This window comes from Rattus norvegicus, chromosome 9 (genome assembly GCF_021556685.1).
Source record: "Rattus norvegicus strain SHRSP/BbbUtx chromosome 9, alternate assembly SHRSP_T2T, whole genome shotgun sequence".
NCBI classification, from domain to species: Eukaryota; Metazoa; Chordata; class Mammalia; order Rodentia; family Muridae; genus Rattus; species Rattus norvegicus.
The window spans coordinates 66,311,398-66,324,894 of record NC_141542.1 but is presented as its reverse complement, the minus strand read 5'-3'; the positions used below and the strand labels follow the sequence as shown (position 1 = coordinate 66,324,894).

Here is a 13,497-nt window from a genome sequence, read left to right as displayed (position 1 = left end):
AGGTCTCCAGCTCCTTAGAGGAAAAGAGGAGGGGAAATGAGAGAGGCATTGTGGGATGTGGTGACAGGAATGGAGACAGTGAGTGACATGTAAAGTGAATAAGTAAAAAAAAATTTTAATTTAATTTTTAAAATATGTTGGTGCAAATGACTAATATTCCAAAAATCATTTGAATATTCTAAAGATAAGGAGAACATAATACAAAAATGGAAATTTGATATGATAGGATGGGTGGGCTATATAATGATTCCTATAAAAAGAATTAAAAAATACACTAATTTAAAAGTAATATTTCATTTAAATGAACAAAAGGAAATGGTGAAGCAATACAGAAAGGTATCAGAGAAACAGGTGTTGATTAAAATTTGTTGCCAAAAAACTGACTTCTAGATGACTTGGCAACTGGAAGAAATATTTTATTTAACAAAGTGATATATTAAATATTCAGCAGAAAAGTGTGAGCCAATTAAGCATCTTGTAAACAATTTTAAATTAAGAAAATATAGAACTTCTACGGGTTATTTCTATTACGATTATTTTTAAGAGACAAAAAGATGAAGCAAATCAAATAAAGAAAAGTTGTTGAGAAGGAAAAGGAGGAGAAAGTGGAGGAGGAGGAGGAGGAGGAGGGGGAGGAGGGGGAGGATTAGGAAGAGGAGGAAGAGGAGGTGGAGGAGGAAGAGGAGGAGGAGGAAGGTGCCAAAAGCTGACCTAAGTGATCCCTCTATGTTCTATGTTCCTTTGAAAACCCTATTGAAACTTGGTAGGTCAGACTCTGCACCCTGTAGAAGAAAGACGTGAATGAAAGTAAAGCGACTGTAGATGGGATCAAGGCATTCAGCAGGTGTGAGACTTGGAGGGGCACGGCTAGGAATGAGTAATGCTGATGAATATAGTTAAGCCATACTATACAGATTTATGAAAATATGATGAAATCCACTATTTTGTATTGTTGCTTTATTCCACTAACATTGAAGAATAAGTCAGCTATTTTTTCCAGCTGCCAAGTATACCTAAAGTTAGGTTTATACCACCAATGCCATCCTCAGAGAAGATCAAAAATTTAAAAATTGTAAAAACAACAACAAAAAAATGTCCTCTCCTTTCTAAGACATGCATCAGCCACTTGCTTCTGTTGATTGCATAGTAGCGATGAGCCCTCATAAGTTTCTAAAGACCAAACCTCTATGGCCCATGAGTTGTTTCCTCTTCTGTGCTATGGAAGTTTTCAGACTGATTCAGTTGTGAATACCAGGGTAGCACTGCATGAACAAGGAATAATACTTCTCTCAGTATGCTTATCTACAAAACTGATTTCAGTATTACAACACATCGTTCCACAAAAACATATGTCTGCGAGGGCAGGAAAACAGGTCAGGAAGAGTTTGTGTCTCGGGGTTATGACAGTCTCAGGATTATAATTCTATTCTGACTCTAGTCCTCAGTGTCCTCAGTGGATTGGACATCTTTCCTGGTTTTTTGTAAATTTTATTTCAGCAACTCATGACCTTTTCTTGGCATTGATCCCTTGTGCTCTTAGCCATCCAACATGCTTTAAGAACTTTTAGAGTCTAAAACCTGAGAGTTTTGAGAGTCAGCATTTCCCTCAGTTTTCCCCTAGGACAACGTTTGCTTGTATGTATCATACGTACATTATCTCAACCTCTTCTTAATAATGTATTCATATCCAGAGTGTTCCCATATGTATCTTGGGGAAATTAGATGATCCCCTAGAGATGGCATCAGTGAGATTCATCTTCTTGACAAACAAAAACTGCAATTTGAAGCAGTGTACTTTCAAAATCAAGTATAATTCAAGTACGTAAGACATTTTTATTGTCATTAAAACTAGAGGATTCATTTTTCTTAACGACAGGATTTTAAAATCAGCCTTTCCATATAAAAGATAATAGGCTAACCAAATGCTGTCAACTGCCATGGAATAGTACTGACTGATTATAGATGACCATTGAATATAAAAATATAATATTCAAGTAAGCCAATGAAAGACAAAAATGACAAAAGACCTAAATATTTCTGAAGTTTGAGAGGTTTTAAGAAGGTAAGCATCCAGTGTGTTGAATATGGACCACCACTATACATTTTAGAAATTGGCAGAGAGGTATGAAGCAAACAGCTCCCAGCCTCACAGTGACAAGGACACCCTATGTGGATGAAAGACAGTGGTGAGCACAATCCGTGCATGTGGGAATGATACATGCATAAGCAGTGATGACTCATGTTAGTAATTTCAAAATAGTTTAAGATGCCAGCAAGTGAGCTGTGTATGAACATCCTCCTTCCACCCATGAAAATAATAAGATCTTTCAATATTCTGGTTGAAGGCAAAATTATGATAGAGTCTTTAGAAAATGTTCTTAAAAGATATATTATATTTATTAACAAAAATATATTTTGCTAGAAGATTATGTGAGAAAGGTTTAGGATCTGGAGTTCATTAAATATATTTTATCAGACTCTGTTAAATACAAATTACTAAATTAGATTTCTTTCACCCAGAAAAATGTATGTCTAGTTGATTTACATACTGCAGGCTTCTTACCTAAACCTGTCTCTTTCTGAGGGCTATGGGTGGGTAAGCCTGCCATACTTTCTTGTGTGTGCCTTTGTGCTTCCAGAGACAGCAAGCCGTTTGTCATCCTGCCAGAGCTGGTTGAAATTCGCCTCTGGGATCAGAAGTTATTACTGGAAAAAGATAGGGCAGATTGACACAGTGATTTTATAATTCTATTGTCCTGGGAAAGTAGGCTAATGAGGGTTGACTGATACAAATAAAAACGATCATGAAATGCTCCAGGCACCACACCTCTATAAATAGTGAGGAGAGGCTGCTCATAAAACCAGTGCTGCGGCCAAGGATACTGGCAGATAAGGTGAAGCGGCTGGGTTAGGAGGGAGCAGGCCGTGATCCTCCCCTATGATGTGTCCTTTTCATCTCCTTGACACGGAATCAACCTTCATTACATTTTGGAACAAGGGAGACTGATATATGGCCAAACAATTTTCTGCTTTTGCTGTTATCCTGAATAAGTTGATGTGTTAACATTTCTTATAGGTGCCTATAGTACCACCTCATAGTTAAAGTTGCCTTCTAGTAGAAGAAATGCTCAAAACATCCCCTCGTGTGAGGGAGGTATTCCTTCACAAGTTACTTGAATGGATCCATAGGGAAACCTTCAGACTGGATAAAAACTCATTGGCGAAAGCTACACATTCTTTTCACAATGGTAAAAAGGCAAGAATCTTGCAGCTATGCCAATTTATAATTAATGAATTTTCTTAGGTTACCGTGACTCCATAATAGTAATTTATTACCTTTTTTGTATCCAGTCTTCTCTATTTGTAAATATTTAGGTATATCTGATATTACTATTAATGAATTTGAACCACTTATGATTTCCTTTTCTGTTTATTTTTTTTTAAATTTGAAACCATTAGCATGTTTGAGTATTGCGTGTTGAGTAAACTGGATCTGGATTGTAAGGCCATAATAACTTATATTTAGCACCAAAATAAAACGTTTCTTATTTACTTAATTTGATTGCTGTGGTTTTACATTTCCAAGAGGTACTTGGATAACTCTCACACTCAATTTGCAGCACATAGTTTTCTTACAGGTTGATTTCTTTTAAGAATTTGACACGGTGTGAATTTTGTTAGCAAAATACATTTTGTGTGAACACATATACTCCAGATACTAGAGGAAAAAATATGTGGAATAGAAAGGGGAAAGATAAATGGTTCAGTGAATCAAAGGACCATGTCCATGTGTCTATAGGAACTCAAAGAGGAGTGCAAGCAACAATGGAAACTCATTACCTGCTGCTTGGAGTTTGCTTGGGTACCTGACGCGTTATCTAGAGAAATAGAAGATGCCCATTTAATACTACATAAAGCATGGTAGTTTTATGAAATTCATACTTTATTGGAGCAGGCAAAACTAAAAATCCAGTATACAAAAATGCAAAATGGATTTTCAAATTAAAAACATGAAATAACTTCAGAAACACTAAGCAGCAACTATAGATACTTAACTGTATTTCCAATTTTTTTTCAGATCACTACTTCTTAGGAGTCTCTCATGGAAGCTGCTTTCGTGATAATAAACATATGTAAAAAGGAGAAAAATAAAATGTGCCTATTTGAAAGATAATCTGGAAGGTTTTCCTTATGTCTAAAATAAATGCATTTGGCACTCAACAATGTAAAAGAATTGTCACATGATCCCCAGTCATCTAGACTGACCTCAAGCTCATTATATGACGGAGGATCATGTCAAATTCTGATTCACATGCTTCTGCCTTCTCTTCTGAGATCATAGGCATGAGCCTTATCAAAAACTGAAATCTTAGAACATGCAATTTAAAGGATGGAAAAGTAAATAAAAAATACTTAATTATGCTAGCAACCAGAATGAGGAAAGAGAGTTAAAGAAAAAGAAATACTGTTTTTGCTAATCTTATAAAACCTTCAACTAATTAACCAAACCAAATTAATCACACACCAAAATTAACTACAATGAAGTTTATACAACACAAGGAACCTCTATACATTGAAAATAGGTTTTTGAAATGGAAGCTATAGGGCTTCACATTAAATTTTACTTTCAGTGTTGAAAATAGTTTATGCAATTAAAGACCATAAAACAAATTTCATGACAGATTTAGAACTAAAGAGTGCAATTAAATTTGTATCTTCTTTAATTACTAATGATTATTCTCTTACCTGCATTCAGGAATATTAGTTTAAGGCAAATGAACGAAACTTTTTTTTATTTTGATCCTGTTGAGCAAACCATCTTGCTTGCCTTGGCACAATATACTAAGGTGAACTATTTGTATTGGAATAATTGAAAAGTTAAGTGCAAAGTATTGATAGAAATATTAGCTGAAGGGGAAGTCCTTGGTCCTGCCAAGACTGAACCCCCAGTGAATGTGATTGATTGGGGGGAGGATGGGGAGTGGAACACCCATAAAGAAGGGGAGGGGGAGAGGTTAGGGGGATGTTGGCCCGGATACCAGGAAAGGGAGTAACAATTGAAATGTAAATAAGCAATACCCAAGTTAATAAAGATGAAAAAATATTAGCAGAGAAATAATCATGTCTGACTTAACTGTAGATTAATGTAGACAAAAGTAGGAGATGAAGGTTTTCTTAAGTGCCAAAAATTCATGGCTTCATATCCTAAAGAAATATCAGGTAGGTTCATGAGAAATAATTTATGGATATATTCATTTAAATCTTGTTAATGATAGTACAGAAATATAAACTATCTAGATCCATCTTTGGAGAAGAAAGTACATATTGTGTGATAGATTAGACATAGAACTAAAATAGGTCAACTATACATAAATAGATTGGCACTGGAATTGTAGATTTATATGGCATATCAATGTATAAATTATTAGAATGATAAATAACACATAAATAACAATGATAATTATATACTCAAAGTAGTAAATAAGTAGTTTCAAGATCATACAAAAATTACCAGCACATGCTATTTTATGTCTATGAGACGTGAAAGGAATGGCTATATGGAATGTAATAAAAGAAACAAACAATACTACCATTAATTGCTGAACAAAGTATCCTCACCCCATTAGATCAATGAAAAGTACTGAAAAGCATTAACTAGATCTGAGAGATTTAATTTAATATGGCATTTCTACGGGCCAAATATGCAAACAAAACAAAGAGCGATAGCTTCCATACTGTTCTGACATCTTTTGAAATTATTTTATTTTTTGAGATTACAATACAATTAAATAATATCTCTCTTCTCTTTCATCAGTGTAGGATTCCTAGATACCACTCCTTGCTCCTGCTCTTATTCATGATTTTTTATATTAGTTATTGTTAGATGTATATATGTAGCAACATGTATGATTCCTAAACACATAAATGGCACCAATTCAGTCTGTATAATGTTACTTGCATGTAAGTTATTAAGGTTGACCATTTGGTATTAGATAAGCAGTTGGTGTGCTCTTCCCTGGGGAACATCATTTCTCCAGTTCTTCCCTATTTTCCTTCTTTCTCCACAGTAACTTTGTATAAAGCATATAATGAGAGAGACTTTTATTTTCTGTGGCTCCAAAATTCTAAGTATTGCAAGCATGCAGAGACCATGAGAAATACTCTGTGGGTGCCGGGGCCTGCTGGTGAGAACAACCACTCTGCACTTCTCAAGAACAAGAGCAGATGCTCACAGTGTGGTAAGCTCTGTTAAACCTTCACGGTAGTGGAAAGTGTTGGTATTGGCAAATCGCTAAGCATTCACATGTGTTTATTCTTGCAGTGTCTCAGAAATCATCCCCAGAAATCTGCTCCAGACCATCAGCTTTCAGTTGAAACTTGCTTGAATTGTGAAGGAGACAATCCAAGTTCTACTCAACACTAAACATTTGCTAGATCCAAACTTTTGAAACCTTTGCATGTGTCCAAGCTTTCTTTGTGTTGCTTAAATATTGAGTTTATAAAATGATATTAACCTAAGTAATAAATTTCGAACATGTGATTTATTGGTCCATGAATTGAATTGAATGAGAGGATATGACCAGACAGGCTGTATGCAGTCTGCCTCTTATGGAATTCGTGTAATGTTGAACAATTATAGAATTATATAGAAAGACTTTGAGCAGCTACAGGTAGATGTGTGAGGGAAAAAAAGTCACCTGACTTTCTCAACAATTTAGAAGTGAGCAATTTGAATATGAATGGGGTTCTTTGTCCTACCAGCCCCTCAGAGGTGCATAGTACTAAGATAGGATGTAGATACCAAGTCATAAAACCCAAAACAGTTCTACTTCTAAGATTGGTTCTATAATTAACTTAATAAACTACATGATTTCATCTTGGAATTTCAAAATATTTCTCATGCACATTATAAATTTTCAAATTGAAGTAACTTTTTATACTTGGTGAAAGAGAGTATTACTAGCTAAAGAACTGTGAAACTATATATTATGACAAGGGCATCAGTTTAGTGAAATAAGTAAAAGCATTGTCAATTCAAGCAACTCTTAAAGGGTGTGATGTTTCCTGGGCATCAGTGCTGTTTGGTCTGATTTTGTTTTAATGAGCCGTAGCAGGCTCATAGCTTTAAGAGCACATACTTTGGTTTTTAGAGAGCATTGTCTGTGATAGGCACGACATGACAGCCCTAGTACATGGGCAGCTCAGGATGGTGACATTTAGAAAGCTACAAGGTCTTGGGATGACAGATCACATGGTCTTGAGAGTTGCTATTGCAGAATGGGAAGAAGAAGAGAACCTATATTGGGAAGGTCAAGCAATTGCAGAGGTTCCTGGGTTGTACTTTCAGGAATAATCAAGCTGCATGCATTCCCGTTCAGTAAATAATTCCCACAGCTCTACACTAGATTTTATTACTATGCGGTTTTATTTCTGTGGATCAAAGAGATTTTTAAAGCAAGAGAGGACATTCAAAAACAAAAACTGAAGCATATCCTGCTTTGTGACCTTGATTTTGCTGATGCCAGGCTCTGAGAGGTAAACAATGTCTCCTGAAAACGGCCTCTCTTCCTAACCTGGAATAGAGTCTTCAAATCAATCACCTCACAAATGATCAAGCATCAAATTTATTTAATTTTTTTAGAATTTTAACTGTTTCTTGGTCCTTAAAATTGTGAAAAAATAGAATGTTTGACTCTCGGCCTTCTTATGAAAAGGTTGTCTGATATAATCTAAGTTTTTTAGGAAAAGTGTTAACCTGTATAATATTGAATACATTTACAGTATTTCTTTAATAATATGGCTTCATATTTTTTATTTTAGTCTTAGATCACTGGAATTCAGAATAATCAGAAAAAAAGATATTACCATATCGTTCTTGGCACAATAGCCCAAGTGTCAGGAACCCCACAAGTATAATCAACTGAGGTAAAGCAAGGACACCAAGCATACTGTTTTCTGTAGAGTGGAGGCCAATAAAATCCAACCACCTCCCGGCTCACCCCACCCTCAACATCGTAAATCATCAATGTACAGCGGACTGACAGAAAGCTTTGATGAGACAGACATCCCGATAAACTCCAGGTGGCCTGATCACTTTACACGTCTGAAATAGTCCATCGCGAAATGAACAGCAGCTCAGACCTTAAATCCTTTCTCTGAATCATTTCCTTCTAAGAATACACTCACAAAACAAAAAAAAGGAGCTATTTCCTAGGTTCTCAAAATCGCTCCATAGTTGGGGTCACTGATAATAGAATTTAACAAATTAAGGAAAATAACGACTTCTCCTTTTTGAAGGATTCATTCACCAGGATGCAGGTTGGCAAATGCAATGTGGAGTGGATTGTAGCAGCTCACCATTCTTCTGTCTGCGCACCATTGAAGGGGAAAAACCTCTTAGGGCCTTCCCTGAGCGTCCTGTCTTAAGCCGGGGACTGAAAAATCACTCTCTCCATCAACCAGTCAGAAAAGCTCTCTCCGCCAGAGTCTGTAGCTACAGAAGTTTCTTTATCAAGCTTGGAATTTGTGTCTATATTGGAGATTTTAAAATGGAGAGTGACGGGCAAAGATTATTAACACATTAACCATAACGTGTCTCGTCTATGAAAATATAAACTCCAGAATATACCTATCTCAAAACAAAGTCGCTCATTTCTTTCATGACTCATTAAGTATCCTCCACAGGGCTGAAATACAGGCTCCATTTAAATAACAGTTACTAATTTACTAATTTGTTTACTAATTAGATTTATTAAACTAAATTTACTATTCTATACGATATCACGGATACATTTAATTAGCTTAGGAAGTTCCTAGCTTTTTCTATACTCATGAATAAAATGTATCCTGGACTTTTTATAAGAACAAGTAAACACAAAAAAAATAACAAATACATTTTAAAATTTTTATTGAAGATACTTTTCATATTTTATATCCTGATGGTGGTTCCCAATTCTTTCCAGATCCTCATTTATCCAACTGCACTTTTTTTTCACAAAGAGGTAAATAAAAATAAACATACCAGAAGAAAGAAAGAAAGAAAGAAAGAGAGAGAGAGAAAAAAGAAAGAAAGAAAGAAAGAGAGAGAGAGAGGGGGGTGGGAAAAGAAGATATACACAAGAGAAATCTACACAGAAAGCAAAACTCTATTAAAAGCTCACAAAAACAGAAACCAACCACATTATGCCAAGCCAAAGATCACTAAAGTAAAAAATCTCCTGAGCAGCCTGAGACAATTATCTTCAAAAATATCTTCGAGTTAGTTGTATGTTTGTCCTCTGCTGCTGAGCGTGGGGTCGGCTAAGTGTGGTTTATGTACCCAGGGAGATTCCATTGAAGGAAGCAGTATACCTCTTGCAAACAGTTGCCAATTGAAGATAGGTTAGGGAAAGGAGCCTGTGTCCATTTGTTTCTCTCCGTACTTGGATCCCATCTGGCTTGGAGTTGTGCAGATCCTGCACGTGCTTCCAGTCTCTGTGAATTTATGTGAGTCAGCCACGCTGTGTCTCAAAGACATTGTTTTCTTGGTGCCATCCATCCCCTCTGACTTGCAAACATTTTCCATCCTTTCCATATAGTTTCCTGAGCCCTTAGGGAAGGTCTTCAATGGCGACATCCCATTTAGAACTGAGAGTTCCAAGGTCTCTTAGTCTCTGCACATTGGTCAGCTGTGGGTCTCTGTATTTGTTTCCATAGACTAGGGGAGGAATATTATGTGATGATGGCTGAGCAGGACTACGATCTATGGATGTAGCAGAGTGCCGTTAGGGCTCATGTTATTGCTGCTCTTTTAGCAGAACAATGGTACACAAATACATTTTAAACAAATACATGTAAAGCTATTTTAAGATATAAAGAAATATCAAGATTATTACAGATGCACATGCATGTGCAAACACACACATGCGCACACACATACACACACACGCGCGAGTTAAGGGATAAACTCCTCAGATTTTATCCATTTTGCTTTTTCTACTTCTTCTATATGAGAACAATAAATAAAAATTAAAGCTCTAACATATTTGCTTCTTACAAAGTTTGAAATTTTACTTTTAGATTTAAAAAAAATCTGAGGAAAGAATTATGGAAGTTCAGGGCCTCGGAAAAGTTAAAACTCCTCAGCTGTATTTGGAACAGGCAGCATTTGGTAAGTCTTAAGAACACAGCCAAATTAAGGCAGCAGTTCCGTGTGTTCTGCATATGAATGGGCCTGGCTTTTGTCAGAGTAATCAAATAAAGCACATTTCTGTTCAGTATATGGTGATAATAAGCAATAAAGCCACCTGGCTTTTATTCCGAAACCCTATGTGCTCCGTGAAGTGATGGAGACGATAACTGTTTGCTTCTATCAAGTATCAAGAGATACTCTCTCCCTCTGCTATTGTTCTTTTGGAACATGGTCCAAAAAAGGAGCTGCATGAGATTTCTGGGTGCTTGTAAGAAAACTTCAAGAAAACAAGACAAGAGTCTTATGATCTTAGTTTTTTCATAATACAGAATTTTTTTGGAACGTGTTTTCATGCTTCTCCCAGGAGTATTAGATAGGAGTGGGTTTATTTCAACTGTTATTATTTATATGCCTCTATAGAAAAATATGCTTTTGTCATGTGTGGAATGTCCTTGTGAATGAACAATTTATTCATATGGTTATTCTTAACACCAGAGTACACAAATTGTCTGATGCTTCTAATAAAATTGCCAACTGCAATTTCAGTCTGCATCATTATTGAGCTCCTCTCTCAAAAGTTCACAATGCCAATTAGAGCCATAAGCCACTCTTCTCTACATACTCGTGTACAAATCTAGGAAATGCTAGTAGAGGCAGCAATGTCCTATTGCAATATGGATATATTTATCCATGCTTACTTTCTATAAAATTAAGATATTTTACTTTAATTTCTCTAACCCAAGAATCCATTCAGAACTGCCCAACTCCTTTATTTTCTATATTACACTAAAGAATAATGTCAGAAGAGAACAAACTATTAAATAAGAGAATACTTACAGTAAGTGCTGCTACTCATTCAGGAGATTTTTAATTATCACCAAAGATATAAAAAAAAAGAGTAATGTAGAATGTCATGGCACAAATATTCATCCTGACAGGAACTTTGATCTACTGCTAGGAGCTGATTGTTTGAATAGTAGTACCTGCACAGCAAATCTTAGGGACATAGTTGACCTGGATAAAGGAGCGAAGAGAAGTATGTAAAATGGAGAATGCGAAGATAACTTAACATTCTGAACATGTGCACTAATGAAGTGGTTATGGTAGTGTTTCTATACAAGACAACAAATACACAATGAGGTACAAAGATGAATGAAATATGAAATATTAAAGGATATATTTTCAAAAATCACAGTGCTCAATTATTGAATGAATATTTTCAAATATCCTATTTAGTATTTCAATTAATGAGGATAATGGTAAGGCATAACAAGCCATTCGACGGACACCGATTAGTCAGGCATTTTTAAAGGTGATTAAGCCTGATGAAATGAATTCATTTGGTGGACGCTAACCATGTATCTCCTAAAGGGAAGAGAGGAAATCAATTGTACTTGATGAGACATTCATTTGCATGTCTGTGGACAGGAATGATTTGTTCTGCTATCCTTCACCTCATGTTGTGAAGTAGTAAATCTCAGAGACAATGGAAGTTTAGAGATACAAAGGAATTAAAGGGGTACAATAAATATCACATCATTTCTCCTTCAGCATAGCCAATAAAAATATTTAATCCACTTATATTTCTTTACAATTTTTCTATAAAGGACTGATTTAGAGACAACATTTTACAAACATTACACAAATATCTATATCTGGGTCTATATCATTTCATATATGTATATATATATATTACATATCTCAAACTTCATTAAGAGGAGTGAACTAAAGTTGCTGTACAAAGAAGGGGGGTCTAAAAACAGTGTTATTTTTACTCTATTCTTGAACAGCTAATACCTATAGTAACAAAATGAAAGTCGCTACAGTGATCATCCACTTGGAAAAGAATAAGTATTTTGTTAAATAAATTATACTTTTTACACGTCTTTAATTTGCTTTCTAGTTCAAAGTGAAACGTAATTGGTCCACATATTTTTAAATGATGAAACATGAGTATTTAAAAGAATTTATTCTGAAATAAAGTAAACGTGAATAATTTCAAAAATATTTATCAATTTGAAAAAATCATCTTCAGAAAACAATAGCAAAGTAAAAATTTAAGAAGTGACTTTTGAGTTTGGGGCAATTCATATTTAGATGCCTCAAATTCTTGATATAATATTTACTTAAGCATTTATTATTTTAAATGCTCTCTTTCTGTCTTTCATTTCTGCCTCAAAAGCTTTTCAAATGGAATAACCTTGGAGATTCACAGTAGTATATTCCTAATAGATTTTCTTGGCATAAAAGAAATATTGGCGACCACTGACGATGGTTAATAACATCTCTACTTATTTGACCTTCGAGCATTACATAATTTATCATGCCATATCCCTCTCATGGGACTGACCAAATTCAGCATAATACTGGCATCAGAAATAAAGACATGGTCTGTTATTCTGGTCAATGATAAGCTCTGAGGGATTTACAAATTGTTCCAGAGGTCTTATCACTTCTTTGCACTTTAGAAGCAAGTGAAAGTTCATGTTGTGCTGTCGTAGTAATAAATAACCTTATCACATCATATACTATCATAAGTATATAGAACTTAAAATTGGCTCCATTCATTGTAGTAGTATTAAAAAAAAGAACTAACCAAAAATTGAAGTGTATTTCTTTCTTTCTTTCTTTCTTTCTTTCTTTCTTTCTTTCTTTCTTTCTTTCTTTCTTTCTTTCTTTCTTTTTTATTAACTTGAGTATTTCTTATATACATTTCGAGTGTTATTCCCTTTCCCGGTTTCTAGGCAAACATCCCCCTAATACCTCCCCCTCCCCTTCTTTATGGGTGTTCCCCTCCCCATCCTCCCCCCATTGCCGCCCTCCCCCCCCCAACAGTCTAGTTCACTGGGGGTTCAGTCTTAGCAGGACCCAGGGCTTCCCCTTCCACTGGTGATCTTACTAGGATATTCATTGCTACCTATGAGGTCAGAGTCCAGGGTCAGTCCATGTATAGTCTTTAGGTAGTGGCTTAGTCCCTGGAAGCTCTGGTTGCTTGGCATTGTTGTACATATGGGGTCTCGAGCCCCTTCAAGCTCTTCCAGTTCTTTCTCTGATTCCTTCAACGGGGGTCCTATTCTCAGTTCAGTGGTTTGCTGCTGGCATTCGCCTCTGTATTTGCTGTATTCTGGCTGTGTCTCTCAGGAGCGATCTACATCCGGCTCCTGTCGGTCTGCACTTCTTTGCTTCATCCATCTTGTCTAATTGGATGGCTGTATATGTATGGGCCACATGTGGGGCAGGCTCTGAATGGGTGTTCCTTCTGTGTCTGTTTTAATCTTTGCCTTTCTATTCCCTGCCAAGGGTATTCTTGTTCCCCTTTTAAAGAA

General features: G+C 35.8%; 1 long non-coding RNA gene across 2 annotated transcripts in view; it reads left to right on the top strand.

The window, feature by feature from the left end:
- The window catches only part of LOC148003727 (uncharacterized), a 44,398-nt gene extending 37,857 nt beyond the window's left edge, over window positions 1-6,541 (top strand). The window contains exons 3-4 of one of the 2 annotated variants that reach the window (XR_015629961.1): window positions 6,069-6,239; window positions 6,323-6,541. This is a non-coding gene — a long non-coding RNA (uncharacterized LOC148003727). Of the gene's footprint in view, window positions 1-4,078; window positions 4,175-6,068; window positions 6,240-6,322 lie in introns of those variants that run through there. The other variant, XR_015629960.1, reaches the window with a different exon arrangement.
- The last annotated feature ends 6,956 nt before the right edge of the window (window positions 6,542-13,497 follow it).